Source organism: Elaeis guineensis, chromosome 2 (assembly GCF_000442705.2).
Source record: "Elaeis guineensis isolate ETL-2024a chromosome 2, EG11, whole genome shotgun sequence".
NCBI lineage: Eukaryota > Viridiplantae > Streptophyta > Magnoliopsida > Arecales > Arecaceae > Elaeis > Elaeis guineensis.
Window position 1 is genome coordinate 112,298,421 of NC_025994.2, and position 17,047 is coordinate 112,315,467.

General features: G+C 36.2%; 1 long non-coding RNA gene across 15 annotated transcripts; it reads left to right on the forward strand.

The window, feature by feature from the left end:
* Positions 1-4,690: 4,690 nt before the first annotated feature.
* On the forward strand, positions 4,691-17,047 carry LOC105043842 (uncharacterized). 15 transcript variants are annotated; one of them, XR_012139130.1, is made up of 10 exons: positions 4,691-5,522; positions 7,967-7,996; positions 8,619-8,747; positions 8,911-8,997; positions 9,103-9,185; positions 9,334-9,493; positions 9,942-10,030; positions 10,750-10,917; positions 12,359-13,950; positions 16,370-17,045. It is a non-coding gene; the product is annotated as an uncharacterized lncRNA (long non-coding RNA). The 15 variants fall into 15 exon arrangements; XR_003801096.2 differs by lacking the exon at positions 9,334-9,493 and adding an exon at positions 6,255-6,362 and having other exon boundaries at positions 7,967-8,029; positions 16,370-17,044; XR_002165826.3 differs by lacking the exon at positions 9,334-9,493 and adding an exon at positions 6,255-6,362 and having other exon boundaries at positions 16,370-17,042.

Below are 17,047 nucleotides of genomic sequence, written 5' to 3' on the forward strand. Positions count from 1 at the left end.
TTCTCCACTGGGCACTTTGCAAAAGCAATACGTGCTTAGCTTCTAATCTAATGACACCGTAGAAGTGGCGGCTTTGATGCGGAGTTCAAACGTCTGCTGACGCTATGATCATTACCATATGGATCAGCATTCAGCACAGTAGGGTTTTGCTGCCACCAAAGTCTAACATGGCTGCACGTGGAGAGTATTGGGCTGCAGTCATGGACCCCGTAAAGCAGTTTATGTTTTGGGCCTATTTAAAATTGGGCTCAGCATTCCTGGTCCGTTGGGTTTTAATGTGACTGATTTAGGGATGTAACTATTTAACGGATATGCTAGTTAGTCTACTAGTTCAGTCTCTTGGTGGTTATCCTGAAAAGCTGAACTTAAATCCATATTTGTTTATTAAAACTTTAGCCATCCAAGAAGGGGTCAACGATTCTTTGATAACAAACCAAAAGACCTCAAAAGTTTAAGCTTTTAAAGAGGTCAATAATATATATTAGACATCAAAAATTTATGACTTACAAACAATGAGAAATAGTCGATATGCCGAACTTAGACAAATGATTACAAAATTTTGCCAACTTGAACCTGAATTGGATAATTATAGATTCATTGGAATTATATCGAGTGTCCAAAAGCCCATATCTAAACAAGGCCAATTTGCCCGATGATAAAAGAAGAATTTAATGACCATAGTCTTGTGCTAGCTTAAGAACCTAAGAAGAAGCAAATGCCAAACTCAAGCCCACTGAAACCAGAGATCAAAGTCAAGCTTGGCATGCTAATTTGCTACTTGCTGTACCAACTTCTTACTACAAGAAAGTATTTTTATTATTCTAGTATCATTTTACTTTTTGTTATATTTTATTTATTGAGGTCAATCCAAAGTAAATAGCGTCGGATGGGATTTTGCTCCACCATGGCAAATGAAGGTTGGTTCTAGCCTTGTGTTCGCATTAAGCATGTCCCTGCGGCCCTCCCCATTGCCCGGTAGTGTTGGAACGCCTGCGTTATTGCCTATGTTGGCCCTTCTTAACACAAAGGAAGAAGAAGAAAGAAGGAGCACTGATCCATGCAGCAAAAATGTCTGTCTAGAGTGATTTCTCTATCGGTTATTTCATCATCAATTTGTAGGCATGCTGTAATAACCCAGTTTAAAAAAATAATAATAATAATAATCGAGGAGGAGGAAGACTCCTAGTCGGAGTCTTCTTCCTTCCCATCTCCGACAAAATCGGATCGATAGAGTCCGATTAGGGGTAGAAAATCACCTCTATAAAATCCTCTTTCTCTCTTCTAAAGCTAGCCATGACGAGCACCAGATTTCTTCTTTTATTTTTCTCGAATTTTTCCGTCGAAGCCGCGAATGTCCTCATCGTGTTCATCTCAAATACTCACCGGAGACCTCACCGGAGTCGTAGGTAAGCCCTTTTCCTCTTTCCCCTCTTCCTTCCCCTTCTTTCCGTGGCTCGCACACCCTTGCCGGCCGTCGGGATCGTCGGAAAAACCCATGAAAAAGGTAAGACTCTGTTTTTCCCTGTTTCAGCCAAGGGTGGCCGCGGGAAGAAAAGAAGAAAGGAAGAAGAAGAAGAAAAGAAAAAGAAAAGAAGAAGAAGAAAAGAAAAAGAAAAAAAAAAGAAAAAAAGAGAAAGAGAAAGAGAAAAATAAAAATAAAATAAAATAAAATAAAAAGAAGAAGAAGGAGAGAATTTTCCTCTCTCTCCTTTCTCTCTTCTTTCTCTCTCTTTTCTCTCTCCTCTCCCTCCTTTCTCTCTCCTCTCTCTATCTTCTCTCTCTATATTTTCTCTCTCTAGATTCTCTCTCTAGATCTTTCTCTCTTTTTGTGGATTTTATCTCTCTAGAATCTTTCTACTCTCTCTCTCTGATTGCATCATGAATCCTAGAATAAACTTAAAGATGAAAATAAGATGATTTGAGATTGCTCCGAAATTCGTGCGGTAGATCTGATCCCAGTCCGATTCTATTCAAAATTGTAACACTTGATTCATATTGAGTCACCCTGATAGGACCTCTGATAATCTCGATCATGAGTGCCTCATCGGAAGGATACGAAGATTTCTCTCTCCACTTTCTCTCTCTACTTTCTCTCTCTAAAATTTTCTCTCTCTTCATGGATTTTCTCTCTCTAGAAGTCTTATGGATCAGTGGAGGATCCAGATACTTAGGTAAATCCTAATTTAATTAATTCTAAGAGAGGTCCTCGATTTGTGTATTAGAATCAATTATCGGTAATTTCTCTATATATGATTTTTATATTTGATCAGGGTTACGAAGAGATGATCATCTGCAAATGATATCGAGTGGAATATTTTGTTAAAGAAATTCATAAATCAAAGAAGAACATTGATTTCTGTGTTTGGATCAGTCACCGGTAAAAGTAAGAATCCCTGTACATGATCACTAATATATATATGCTATTTTACTATTGGTCTTGCATCGTTGGTTTTTGCATCGTCGGATTTGAGATCGATGAATTTATTATACCTGAGACACTGTTATTTGATTTTGAGCATGAGTATGTTATGTCAATATATATGTATCAGAGATTGATGGCATGATTATATGGATATGACATATCTGAATTGATCATAATGCAAGTCAGAATTGATTTGATGAAATCAACGCATAATGATTAAATGAAAAGAAAGAGATATATGGTTTGGACTAGTCTTGTTATGTGGAACAGCCGGTCAGGAGCTTATGTCTGGGACAGCCCGCCAGGAGCTTATGCCTGGGACAGCCCCCACTGGCTTACAGGTGGATTAGCCGGTCAGGAGCTCATGTCTGGGACAGCCCGTCAGGAGCTTATGCCTGGGACAGCCTCTCACGGGCTTTCGTACGTGGGACAGCCGGCCAGGAGCTCATCCTGGGACAGTCTTGAAAGACTTTTTAAATGGATTCGATCCGGATGATAACTGAGGTATAGAATTGGATAGTCCAGAACCAGAAAGAAAAGGTTAAAAATCATGTGATTATGAAAGAAGAAATGAAAGATAAGACATGAAATAATTGTTGAACAAAAGTGTTTTACCTGTTAACATATGATGATGCATCTATTTTAACAAGACAGAAAATTTATGAATATTTACATTATTCTGGACATTGAACATGAGATTTTATATCTTACTGTTTACCCTTATTTTCAGACTATATTACTATATCAGTGTGATATGGGAATTCTTACTGGGCTGTAAAGCTCACACCCCTTCATCTTTCTTTTTCTTCTCAGAGTTACAGGATGACTTAGATTGGCTATGGCTTGGATTTACGGGTGAGCAGAAGGATAAATAGAGTGTCATGGTATCTGATCAGAGAATTGAAGAAATTTAAATTGTAATTATGCAAGATTTTATGAATTATATTTGAAATTAATTGTTATGGATGTTAAGGTTGTAATATTTATTTTGACCTTGCATATTCTTTAGGGCTTGCTCTAAGGAGTGTGCGGCCATCACGTATCCGATCCGGATGTTGGGTTCGGGGCGTGACACATGCTGCCATCAATATAACGCTCGCTCTCTCTCTCTCTCTCTCTCAACCAGAAAGCAGCAATAGTGTTGAACTGGCTGCAGTGCTTTCATGCATAACCACCAATACCCGCTCGTCTGGTTGATGCCTATGATTAAATGGATAAAATTCTAATTTGAGGATTCTAGAATTTGGAACGCATGATATAATTTCATCAAGATAGATGGCCTTGGAATGTCACAAATACTCTTCAAGAGTTTATTTTTAATATCAAAATAAATTTTCATCTTTGCCATGTTGTCTGTGGAGCGAATTCAGTGGTTACTGTAGATCACATGAGTGACATGCGACTCAAGGTTCCAGTAGGAGTCCCCTCGACCGGTACCGGCTAGCTGGTTGAACCTTTGCCATGCTTGCAGGCAAGGAGCAATATTTCGATGCAGAATCCACCACAGAGTTTGTATAATCTTCGGAACCGGGTCCGTTAACCATAAAATCAATTAGATAGATGCCATCAATTTTGCAGCGGTAGCAAAAGCAGATAAGGCAACAGCTAGATATGTCATTAGAGATCACAATGATTTTCCATGTTGTTGGAAGGACTTTATCTTGTACTTCAATATCTTATGCTGAACTTATGGCGTATGGATGGTGTTAAGTGTACTATTGTTAACTGTCAACCATCACAGAATTGGGTAGAAGGGGACTCTATTGTTATCTTGGATTTCAGCATATGCTAAACTACTATATGACGTTAATCCTCTGTTGCTAGAATATGGTAATAGAAATGGCTTCCTTTGTTGGAGAGAGAAATTGGGACGACAACTAAAGCAGATCTTATAAAAATAAATAAATAAAAATAAAGCATGGACTGGTGACTTTATATAATGGATGATACAACTCCATCCTTCAGATTTTGCCTCTATTTTGTTTTCACACTAGTGTAGTGCAATGCAGTATAGACACTAGTCGGGTTAAAACTTCTTTATTGTGTCAAAAATAATAATAATAATAATAAAAAGTCAAAAAGCAAAAGAGAGAGTTCACGCAAGCAGCACCATCCCTAACTCAACAAGCAGACATCATAGTTATGCTACGCGGCTTGGGTTTGCGGTGATCGGCATGCCACGTCATTACAATGTCGGACAGAGATGATCCGGGGAAAGTATTTTGTCCCGCGTAGCTTTTCCCTGAAAGGACCTTGGGGATTACACGCTTACCCTCCTCTGGGCATGTTCTCTGGAAAATCCTTTGGGGACCAACAACCTACCAAGAAAAACTCACGTTCCATATGGCACATTTACACGAGAATCCGTGGGATCCCGTTGAATTGAGCCACGTCCAAATGCTCTTCTTCGGCCCCGTAGCCCAGAAATCAGAAAATTCTCCGCGCTGTCCGTCGAAGTCCCTACCCCACCGCCGCCTCCGCCGTATCTTTATAAACGGGTGGGTCCATTCTCCAGCGGTTGCTGGTTCTCTCTCCCCATTCGATCGGGAGAAACGGGAAGCCGAGAGAGAGCGAGCGAGATCCTTTTAGTCCTCTCTTTCGACGACGACCGTGATGGGAGACGATCCTTTTCCCACCCGCTGGAAGCCAAATCCCGCAATCCCCTTCTCTTTCCCTTTCCAATCTTCTGATCCGATCGGTAATTCTTTTGATTTATTCTCCGTCAATCTTTCTTGCTTCCTGGGGTTCCTATTTTCTTGTTTCCTTGATTTTTCTTTCATTTCGGGGTTCTTGTTTCTTGATTTTTTTTTTCTTTTCTTTTTTGGTTTCTTGTGCTTGATCGTGGGATTTCAAGCTATATTATGATGCGAGGTTTGGAAGGAAGAAGGAACCCAAAGAAGAGCTACGGATTCAAGATCGAATATCAATGGGATTTATGCAAATGGATTGATCGGTGCCAATGCGATTGTAAAGAACTCGTCCAACCTGGCCGTATACGAGCGGCAGGTTGATTTCTTGGTGCCGGGACGGCGACTTCTTTTGTATGTCTAGGTGCTTTATTTGATGCCTGAGGATACCGACGTTTAGTTCTCAATTTCAGGTAAGCAAGATGGCGCCACACCTGGAGAATGCCGGTCGTTGATTTTCGTGTTTGTTTTGCGTCGATGTAGACACATGCTAATTGTACGACTTTCTTTTAGTGCCGGTGAAGTTATGTCTAATATCCGATTGATCTTGATTAGGTTTATCGTCACTTTCACAAAAGGACCGGGTTTCTATTATTTTAATTCTTCTACTTCTATAACAATAGTTCATTATGGTGCAGAATTTGACTGATGGCAACTTGATATAAAAAGCACTTCTTACCTTTTAGTATCATGGAAAAGTTGGGGGGTTGACCCTCCGTTGACAAGTAATCATAAAAAGCATGTCACTGATGAAATAGACGAATTTAGTACTCACGGATGTTAGGCTGTCCTCCTGTTTATATTTCAAATAACAAGTGAAGCTCACATCCCAATTTGGGTGTGTGTTATAGCAATTTATGTAAGATCTAGAGAACTTCTCTAATCAAATAGGAGATTACAGCTTTTTGATCATTCTATCACATGCATCACACATCACTAAATTTAGAAGGTCATTCTGCTTCCTCCTCTTGAATCTGCAGAAATGCATACACTGGCAGAGATGCTATGCCCGAAATTTTGGATGACAAGAAATTTTCAAGAATGAAAAGTTTCTTAAAATAAATAAAATATTTTTTGAAACAAACCTCTTGGCCACTCATATGCAAAATCCTTACAAAAGATAGTTTTTATAACATTTCCATCAGAGATATCGTTTGTGGGAGTCCAGATGTGAAGTGGGAAAGCATTAAAGGATTAGACACTACAAAATGACCTCTTAAAGAGGTGGTTGTCATGCCCATCAAATATCCCAAGTAGGTGAACTAATTTACTAGAAAAATTAATCTTATGTTTCCTCTGTTCTGTCAACAAAAAACAAGCAGTAAAATAGTAGCAATGCTACATGGTATGCTCTTAAATATTTTTCTAGTACATGTAATTGGTAGGCTAAGTTGAAATGATATTATATTGATAGCTGTCTAATTTTGTATGTCCATTTCCTACTTTTTGTGTGCTTGCTAATCTCTTTCTTTCAGAGGACATTGTATTGAAGTTCCAACATTTAGAGATCAAATTTCAGTTTTATCAATCAGGCTGGTTCATTTTGGTGATTCAGATTTGAAATATAGTAAATTCAATAAACCAAGGAGTGAAATTTTTAAGTAGCATTATTGATTTAGAATAAGCTTGTAAAGCTTAACATGAAAAAATATGATAGCCTTTAGAGATGCACTCATGAAGGAGGAAACTAAGTTTGACAATTTATTTCTTGGAGAACATATAGGTAAGCAATACAAATATAAAAGGAACTTTATGGGGGAACATCAAAATTGTCCATAAAGAATGATAAAACTGTATGCAAAAGCTGAGGAGACAAAATATCAGGTCTGTAGCTAATGAAATTTTTACGATAGGTCAGACAGCTTGGGAAAAGACGAAGAGATTAGAAAAGTTGGAGATGTCAATTTCAGAATGTATAGAAAGTGGATTACACTTAAGAATGATGTAAAGAAAAACCTTAGTTAGGTGATAGTCTTGTATGACAAAATTTAATTAGGATTAGGGAAGCAGAGACAGCTTTCAGCATGATGCAAGAGGTTGAAAGCATTTGAGCCAAATGAAGTATGAATAGTTATCAGTAATCATACTAGAAACTGGGTATATTCAATCAACTAACTTAGTGATCCATTGAAAATTAGATAGATACCAGATGAATGAAGAAGTATAAATACCAATCTAGATAAAGGTGGTACTTAAACGTGTGCCAACTATCATGAAATGAAATTTGTCATCCACACTAGGAAGGCTTTTTGTTAGGAGGGCAGATGGAAAGGATTAAGAAACATGGCATCAAATTGAAGAAATATTGGTGTTATGGTAAAGATAAGGAATTGATACTTGGAGAAAGTATATGATAAAGTTCTTTGATATGTAATTTGGTGACCACTATTTAAATTCTTATGGATGTGTGTGGAGTGAGTACTGGAGTTGGAGAAGTGGTTGTGGAAAGGTTAGACCCGCAAGCCTATATCTTTTCATGTCATATATGCACTTAAGAATGATGTCCAAGAATTATGGCATGTTTTTTTTATTCTTAAATTATTTGATTGGGTCAAGGTTTGGGTAACAAATTCTTAATTAGTATGACCAGGTATAAGGAATGTTATTTTTGTTGAATAATGAAAATAAACTCCAAATTAAAGTTGATGTCAAAGAGATACACAATGTGATCATTTTATTATATTGCAAACTGGAACTACTATAAAAAAGAACACATAGACTAACAAATATATTTCTAGTAGACTCGTAGCAAGAAACATTTTATGGAGAAAAATCTCTAGATTGTTATGTAATTGATTAAAAATTTTGAAGCTTAGATTTGCCAAAAAGTGTTCCTCATTTGGTATCTTATCTCCAGGTACCTCACTGGTCTTCTTTCCTTGGAAAGGTATTTTGCTTTTCGGCCCTCAAGAACGGGAGGGTTTGTATTTATTGGATATACTTTCCTTCTTTTCATTGTTAATACAAATCCAGACAATTATGTATAAACTTATTGGTTTGTAGTATTTGTTCATATGCAATTGGTAATTTATGTGATTTTCTCCCAGTGATGGGTGGTCATTTTGTCTGACCTGTCTTTTCAAAGTAGATGAGTTGTCGACCACTCTTAATGTTGCCCTCAATCAATCTATCCTTATTTTGATATTTTGTTCTTCTTATGTGAAATGGATGGCCCTGGGCTGGAAAAAATTAGATCAGGAGAAATTAGATAACAACTGCCAGGTCATGTTACTGGCTGATTGGCTTATTATTGGATTGGTCAATGGCAGTTAATGTGCATTCATAATCGAATATGAAAGACAAAAGGTAGAAAAATAATGCCCTTTCAGCTGGCTTGTTAGGTCCCAATAATCCAAAGGATATAAGCTTCTTCAAGCCGAATCGGGAAGCTTTGTTTTTAGAGAATAGATAGATATTGTAAAAGATTTTTCTCTTATTTTTAGGCTTTGCCTTGTGAGATCTATTGTTTTCAATGTTTTGTTACCTGTGCGTTATTCTAATTCTTCCAGATCTTGCTCTGCCTAGTGGGGACCCGCACTGAGGGGTTTTGCTTTCACATGGAAAAAGAAGAAGATTTTTTTTTGCTGGGGTTTCCTTTGAGTCACTGCACTGACCACTTTTAAAGACTCCTTTTTGTGGTATGACAATCTCTTCTTCAGATATCATTTAAATTGTTCATGGTAGTTAACATGCAATTACTTCTATTAGTTCATTGTGCTGACATTTTATGTAACATCATGAATGGAAACTCCATTATGTAAATTTCATGACTTCTCTAAATGTTATTGCATCTTTTTATAGGCTCACCAGGATTGCTCATCTGATGAGCAAACAACTACCTCATCCTAATCAATCACCTGTGTTATTCAGATATCGTCCATGGTACAGGTAGTAGCAAACTTTGAATTACTCCCATGTTTGGTTCTGCAGACATCCTGTGCATTGTTTTTCATGTAGAATACATACTGTGTAAAATTAACCACCACTTAATAGGTCTTACAGAATTTTTACATAGATGCCAGAAAGGCTGCTAATTTGATAGGCAACCAACTATCTGATCTGGTTACTACCATGAGGTAATTTGATCTGTGTTACAATGATTCTCTCCCCTTTAAATATCATTTTTGAATTTAAATTGAAGGAACAGATAATTGGTGTTCATGCAACAAATATTTGCTCCATCTTCTGCTGCTCTGACATAAAAACTGTTGAATGTCTGTCCAGATCTATGCATGAATGCCATTGATTTTATTGTGTTATGGTATCGACTGATGCCACAACCTGTATGGAATAGAATCAGTTTTCCATGTTTAAGTTGTATTTGGAGGTGCAGCATTTTTTTTCCTTTGAAAAAGAGTAGGAAACGATCTCCATCTGCATAGCTGTGAGTTTCTTTCTTCTAGTACATGGGATGCTTTGTTATCCCTTTTTTTAATTTAAAAAAATGGGCACAATATTTTATTTCTATTATTTTCTTCATTTGTCAATAAATCAGATCCCACTTCTAACTTCTCTATTTCTTGTTAGTTTCAACAATTCAATTTATGCTTCTCTTTAGGTTGATTTCCTTTTCTGGACCATCAAAAGACAAACACTATTGCTTAAAGTATCTTCCTGTGAACCAATCCTTTAATTTTATAAATAATTCTTGTTTCTGATGTTCTGCCATTCTATCATGATATTAACAGTTCTAAGTTCAACACTTGTATAGTTATATGTTCCTCTTGTGCCCTGTTGTCTATATTACTTTCCATGCTGAAGAAATTTAAAGATTACATTCTCTGACCTATCAAATGTCCTTGTTTATTTGTGTCTCAATCTTTTCATTCCAGACAATGCTTGCAAAAGCTGTGGCTACTGAATGGAAGAATACATTTTTCAATATTTCAGCATCATTAATTAATTGTCAGCAAATGGCATGGTATGTTTAAAATTGGACTATTATTTAATAATCTTTTTTTTTTTAACTTTTGCTCTTATTTTGTTGCATTTTCCGAGCTTTGATTTCTGTCATATGTATATTTTTTTTATTGGCATGTAATCAAAAATTGTTATGATCAGTCATCCCATTTCCAGTTTCTTTTGTGGACAATTATGATTTAGTTTTAGTTGTACTATGGCTGAATTTTATGTATCATATATAGTAATTAGTAATTTGTTTTTGTTTTTTGTATGGAGGGCTTAAAATGATGCTTTTTCTTTAAAAATAGAAATCTTCAATTTGTCTTCAGGAATAGTAATTACATTATATGCACTATAATTTATTCCTTGGACATAAGGATCTTATGTTTCACATTAGCAATAATTGTCAAACTTGATTAATGAAATGTGCTTCTTTTGCCTGGGAAGCCTTGAGTTCCCATGGCTAGAGATTGTTGTACAAATAATGGTAGATACAGAAGAAATGTCGGTGCTTCATTGTATAGCTCTTTTGTCTAGCCTTACAGTAAAACTGGCATTCCATTTAGCTGAATGTTATGATATATTCCATCAAAGATCCGCCTTCTTTGTTCTCCATCTTAAATAACAATATAAACCAGATGCATATGCTGATGGAAGTTGGTATGAATTTTTTCCTTTATTTAGGGTCAAATGCCAAATTAATGATGTGCAAGTTTGCAAACCTTTGTGTTTTTGTAGGAATGCAAGTGATTCAGAAAACCTAGTGAAAGTCTTATTTGAGCTTTCCAGGCACCACGCACATCAACTATATCTCTTGATGATATTGATGCAATCATTAGTCAACATGGTGAAGCACGTAGTGAGCATGAAGCAAGTCGACTTTTGAAAACTGAACTACCTATACTGGTAATCTTGGATAGCATCTCAAGCTGTTTTACTTTTGTGGGGATATGTATCTCTAAACATGCCTTTATTTACAGTTTGCAATTAAAAGAAACCTTGTTGCGAGTCAATGTATAGTTATTTACCTCCACTGGCTGAGCTCAATGTCATTAAATTTTAGGAATACAGAATGATCTTTGGATACAATGATTGGTACTAAAAGAACCTTGAATTTTGTAGGGATTCAGCAGTACATAACCCTTCATTTTTCAGCTTTGTCAAGAAAAATTCAGTCATTTGCAGGTCCCGTTTGTTTATTGCATATCGGATATATTTCTATATGTTGTTTTTGAGGCATTTTAGTGGAATTTTGTCCATTGGCTTCTAGTAAAAAGCAATGTTGATGCTCTATTGTGGTGTTGTGTTGGAAGAAGACAAGGATTTTGGTATATGTCCAGCATCAGAAAATTCTGGAAGAGATATCCATCTGTATAAGCAGAGCTAATTGTGTCATCATCTTCTGCCTGTAATGTAAATGACTTAAATATATACAAGATATCTCCCTTCAGAAACTCGTTGAATTTCAAAATTTTAAGATAGCATCCAACTTTCATGCAATTTCTGATTTTGCAATGCATCTGAAATTTAGTCTTATGCTGCAATAAGAAGGCAAAGGAAATGAACAAAAGAAAGGTGAAAATAAGAGAACAAGACAGAAATTAATAAACCAAGGAAGAAAGGGTTCCTGAAATGTTTGGCAGAGAGGCAAACAGAAGGAATGTGGGAATCTTCCAAAAAAGTGCACAGCACATGTAAAAAGTGCTAGGTCGTGCCACCCATTTTGTAATTAAGAGATAAATCTACAACTCATGGATGTTCCAGCTTACTCAAAACTCTCGTGAAGACATAAAAGATAAAACCATTAAGAGAGATAAGGGAACAGAAGTAGAGACTTGATTTTGGTGTCGTGTGGAATGTGTTCCTTTTTTAATGATATTGTGGTGATAATGCACATTATGATGGTTACAATTCCTTATTGTTTCCTGACATCCTTATTTTCTCTTCCTGTTTTCCTTATTATACCTTGGTCAGTAGGATGAAATCATGATTTATGACAAGGAAACATGGAAAACCTTCATGGTGTTCAATGTGTGAATGAGCTGGTTCGTGCCATTAGAAATTAGCTGAAGACCTAAAAGTACCTAAGTTTAATAATATTAAGGAGGGATTTATCAAACAGAAAGAACCACATTTGTTGATCATTCATTTAACCATACAAATCTAAACAGCTGACAAGAAGGTAGGATCCTAATGGTTGCACATTATTTTTTCCTCAAATTCAGTTAGTGGTATCTGTCATGTTTGAAAGATCATGATCTTATAACATGTGGCTCAGTTTTGATTTCCACTGTTAGAGAACTTAACATCATCCATCCTTTTTTAAAATTGTTTTTCTTTATTGCAGATGGATGGCCCGATGAAGACAGATGAGCTTGTATTTGTTTTAGCAGAAAAAAATCTGCCTTGGGAACTAGATGTGGCTATTGCTCCACTGTCTTGAGAAGCAGCTATGCTTTGAATTCACTATTTACATGATAGGAGCAAGAAACAAGAAAATACTATAATATACTGGATTCACTGTTCTTCTGAAATATGACGAGGGTGCCCCTTGGTTTCTCTACTTTATTACTCAACCGTGGATATTTGAAATGACTGGCTACAGCAAGATGTTACGTTTCTTTTTTAGGAAAAAGGCATCAAAGCATTAGCATTTATTCCCTAACCACACTAACATAATTCCATTAAAAATTTGGATGCTTGTGTTCTCATTGTTATATAATACAGCATAAACCTCATCATATATGCATGCCCTTGCAGGCCTGTTAGATTTGCCAGGTATAGGATTTGGGAACTAGTTTTCCTGTGGAAATGTATTTTTCTGAAGACATGCTTTGCAGAAAACCAAGGATGCTGAAAAGAACTCTGCTTAAATGCTAATACATAGGATGCTGAAAAACTTTATTATGTATGCAGGAAAAGTAAGCCTTTCCTTCCAGGAGAAAAAGAACCAGAAAGCAAGAGTGTGAAAGCATCTTCTTCTGTAAATCATCAAAGTTACCATCAAACCAAACAACTGGAGAGCTGCATTTTCTGTTCCCAAGAAAAAGATGCCCCTTCCCTTTTTCCCCACATTTCCTTACAAGCAAATGGACCTAAAGCAAGATAAAGATTTATTTATTCTTATATAATAGCTGGCTTGATGATTAATCTGTGTCCATTAATAAACTCACCATGTTATGCATGAATTTCCATTGCTAGCATCACTATTCAAGCACACGCACTGTGGGATTAGTTCTAGCTATGGAGACCCTCTAGTCAGGAAGAAACATCGGCCTACAGATAATGAATAAGACTTTAAGACATATTTTCTTTGTAAAAATAAATTTTGGAAAAGATGGATGCCCAAATGAAAAAATTCCTTGGATGATGGAAAAATTTTAAATCAAATTTCTAATGGTTGGATGAAAAATATATGAACCATCATCTGTTTTCTGATACTAATAGCTTGAAGAGTTAATGTTATGCTTATGATTCAAGGACACTTCTGCTTCTTTATGATTCTTCATTTCCCTAAGGTTAATAGAGAAATGAGCAAATAAGAAAAACATATCAGGTATTTTCTAGCTATTAGCTGATTTGCTTAATCTTATTGTGAGAATTTTTTTTTGGTCATCTGAATGCTGTTTTTTTGCTTGGAGAATATGAAATGACTATTTTACTTGGTATAAGGTTCCAGTTATTATTATAATCTAAGGTTCTTCTTAACCTCATTCAATCAGATTCTTTTACAGAACTGGAAGCAAGGTGAGCAATGTTCTTTTAAGGAGCTCTTGCCATCAGCCCGTGGAGAATCAGAGCTTATGTATGATATTCTGGTGGAAAGGCAGAAGGCTATTCAGGCTCAGATATGCGTCTAGCATGCAAAGAGGCAGCTATGGAGCTGCTGAGATGATTGATGACAGTTCTAGAAGACAGACAAGCAAGTGCATGGAGATGGTAAGTATAGTTCTTGATGATTCTATACATAGCTCATAGAAGTTCTCATAATGTTTCTCGATAGGCAAATGAAACTTGAATAAGATAAGTGGATTGGAATAATGTAGAGGCTAAGATGACCAAAAATTAATTATGCTACTGGGAATCATGAATACCTGATATTATTTTCAATCTTTCTTGTCCTTGGAAACTTCCATCAGACCATAACTAGCCATTCTTATATACACAATGAGGAAGTTAAGACACTGAACTCAAATTAAGATGACTTTCTGGCTCCATTTCGGTGAGTAGGTTAGGTAAGTTAACTGAATGATTAGTTAGAGATCATTTGTTTTAACTCAGTGCAAAACATGAAAAGCATGCAGAGAAAATAAAGAAGTAAATAAGGTTAGAGAAAGAGCGAAGAAGAAAGGAAACATGCTATGCACCATAATATACTCCAAAGCCCAAATAGAATGGTCTATAGCCATTGGCATGGCATAACTTGCACATATCACCAACAGCTCAAAATCCTAATAGATGCTTAATCTGGACAACATATCTACCTAAAGGTCTTTATCTCCATCATGCATAGTTTGCATGTAAAGAATATAATGAAACATCAGAAAAGATTTATTTCTATAAATATCTTGACTAACTTTCAATTCCTGAAGTCATTTAACCCTAGCCAAGAGATTAGGCCAGTCTTCCGAACCATGTAGAGATTCTTCCAGCAAATATGAGATCTTTGTAATTAAACATGTGACAACAGAGATATGTCTTCATTTTAGTTGCACATGATTCAATATAGTTGAACCATACAGAATCATTCGATGCTATACTCCTCTTGAAGAGAACATATGCTTGGAAGAAAGGGTAACCATTTCTCCTCTTCATGAGAGACAATCACGGAGAGGACTCTCCTGGATAGAACCTGAGATGCTTAAACATTTTTTAACTAATCACTTGTTTCAATGTTGTATATATGAGTTTTCTCCATGACACTCGTAGGCTCAAAATGTTGTTTCAAGCATTAAGACCTTCATCCTTAACCAACCAGCCACGGTCTTCTTACATGGGTGCAACTGTCACAGGGACATTGCACCTTTCATGTCCAGATAGAGAAAAAGACAAGGCATTAATATTTCATAATAGCTTGCTCACAGTTGTTCAACCATGTAAAACCGATAAAGACATGATGCAGAGCAGGCTCCACCTTTTAGTTAAATCCATTCCATCACGTCAGATTCTTGATTTTTCCAGTATCAATTACTATGTTGCACATATTTACCCCTAATGTGAAGATGCTGACACATCTCATATCAAAATCTGCTTTTAGGCTTTTGCTTTTGTTCCGGCACTTACCATTTTATTGGGCTAGATTTTGTACCTTTTTTCTTTGTGTGTGTGTGTGTGTGTGTGGAACATCATTGCCAAAAAAAACTTAATTTTGTGATGCAATCTCTTGCATCTTATTAGTAACTTCCTGACTTCCACATGCTATTTCAAGATCCCTTAATTCATAATTGTAGTGCCATTTTGGCACTGTTACAGAATGAAACATGAAGAGCATGATGTAAGCGTAGGGAAAATATAACTAAAGAATAATTAGCAAATCTACCATAGTGAACTTAATTTAAAAATCTCAAAGTTTTTACCTAGATCTCTAACCTTGGCTGTAGATAGTTTGTTAGGTTGGACCATTCATCTGTGAAATGACTGCTATTATAATTTAAAAACATTCTTACATGCAGTACAAAAGTATGGAATGGTTTTGTCTGATGTTAAACTGGAATTATTACCAATTGCTATGCCCAGAGAGTACAAGTATGACCATGGGCTTGCATCTTAGTCCTAAAGAGGTTCTCCCAATAAGTTTAATATTTTTATAATGTTATTTGATGTGGTTGAAATGTGCCTTACTGATGTTTTCCAGCGTATTTCATATCTCATTTAACTCCAGTTCGTAAACCAGGCTTTTCTTCTTGGGACTTGGAAACTACTTAGACGTCATTATTTCATGAAAGATTAAATCTAGGTATTGTGCCAAAAAACCCAATTAGTTTTCTAGCACCAAATAGGGTAGCCTACTTTCTTGCAAACAAAGATCAGGTGCTTGAAACTGAGATGGTGTGGATCGAGATCTTTCATGGTTTTTAGTTAATTAACTCCATGCAGATATTGTTACTCAAATTAACATTATTCCTTCTCATCTGTTAAAAAGGTCTCTTGGCATCTGGATTCTGTGATCAACTAGCTACTATACATTAAGTATATATTCTCCGCTTCAGTGCGTGCACACATTTGATAACATGACCATTCTTAATTATCTCTTTATATGACCTAAAATTGATGAAACCTGCAACACAATTCTGTTTTTTGGATTTGTAATTTCACCTCGAACCATAGCTGACCTGATTATGACCTGCATGGCTGCCAGAACTTGGTCCAGCGAACTTGAAGATATAGAGCTGGCTTTTGAGGAATATGAGACCATCAGCTCATCTCCATGCTCATCGTTATGAAAAACTCAATCACGATTATGGCAGCAAAATTCTTGATTAAAGGTCAGCTTGTGTATGCTGCTGTACTTTGATAGCATTATTTTATTCTTTTTCATGGATCATATATCATCATCGTCAGGATTCTTGATATGGCTTCATTCAGAAAACCATTATTGATTTGGAGCACTTCACCACATCATGGAATTTAAAACAATTAGAGGATCCTGGTCTCTGGCAATTAGTTAGTATTTTATGCTGCAAATTGCCCACGAAGGTTACATTGGTTGCTGGACACAACAGCCACCCTTAGCAATCTAAGGGGTAATATATTTTTAACTTGTTAAATGTAATATATTTTTAACTTGTTGCGGGACGCAACAACCACTCTCAGCAATCTTTTCCAAATAAGTACTATGTTAGAGGCATCTTGCACGGCTGGATAATCCTTTCAAACAATAAGCACTATTAGCTACCATAAGGACAATGCAGCTAACTTATACTAGCAGACTTCATGATTGTTATTGCTTTTTCCCCAAGTAAAACGATATTGATTTACATTTTAACCAAACAAATTGATCAACAATTATCCAATCATTTATGATTTAAACAGCTTT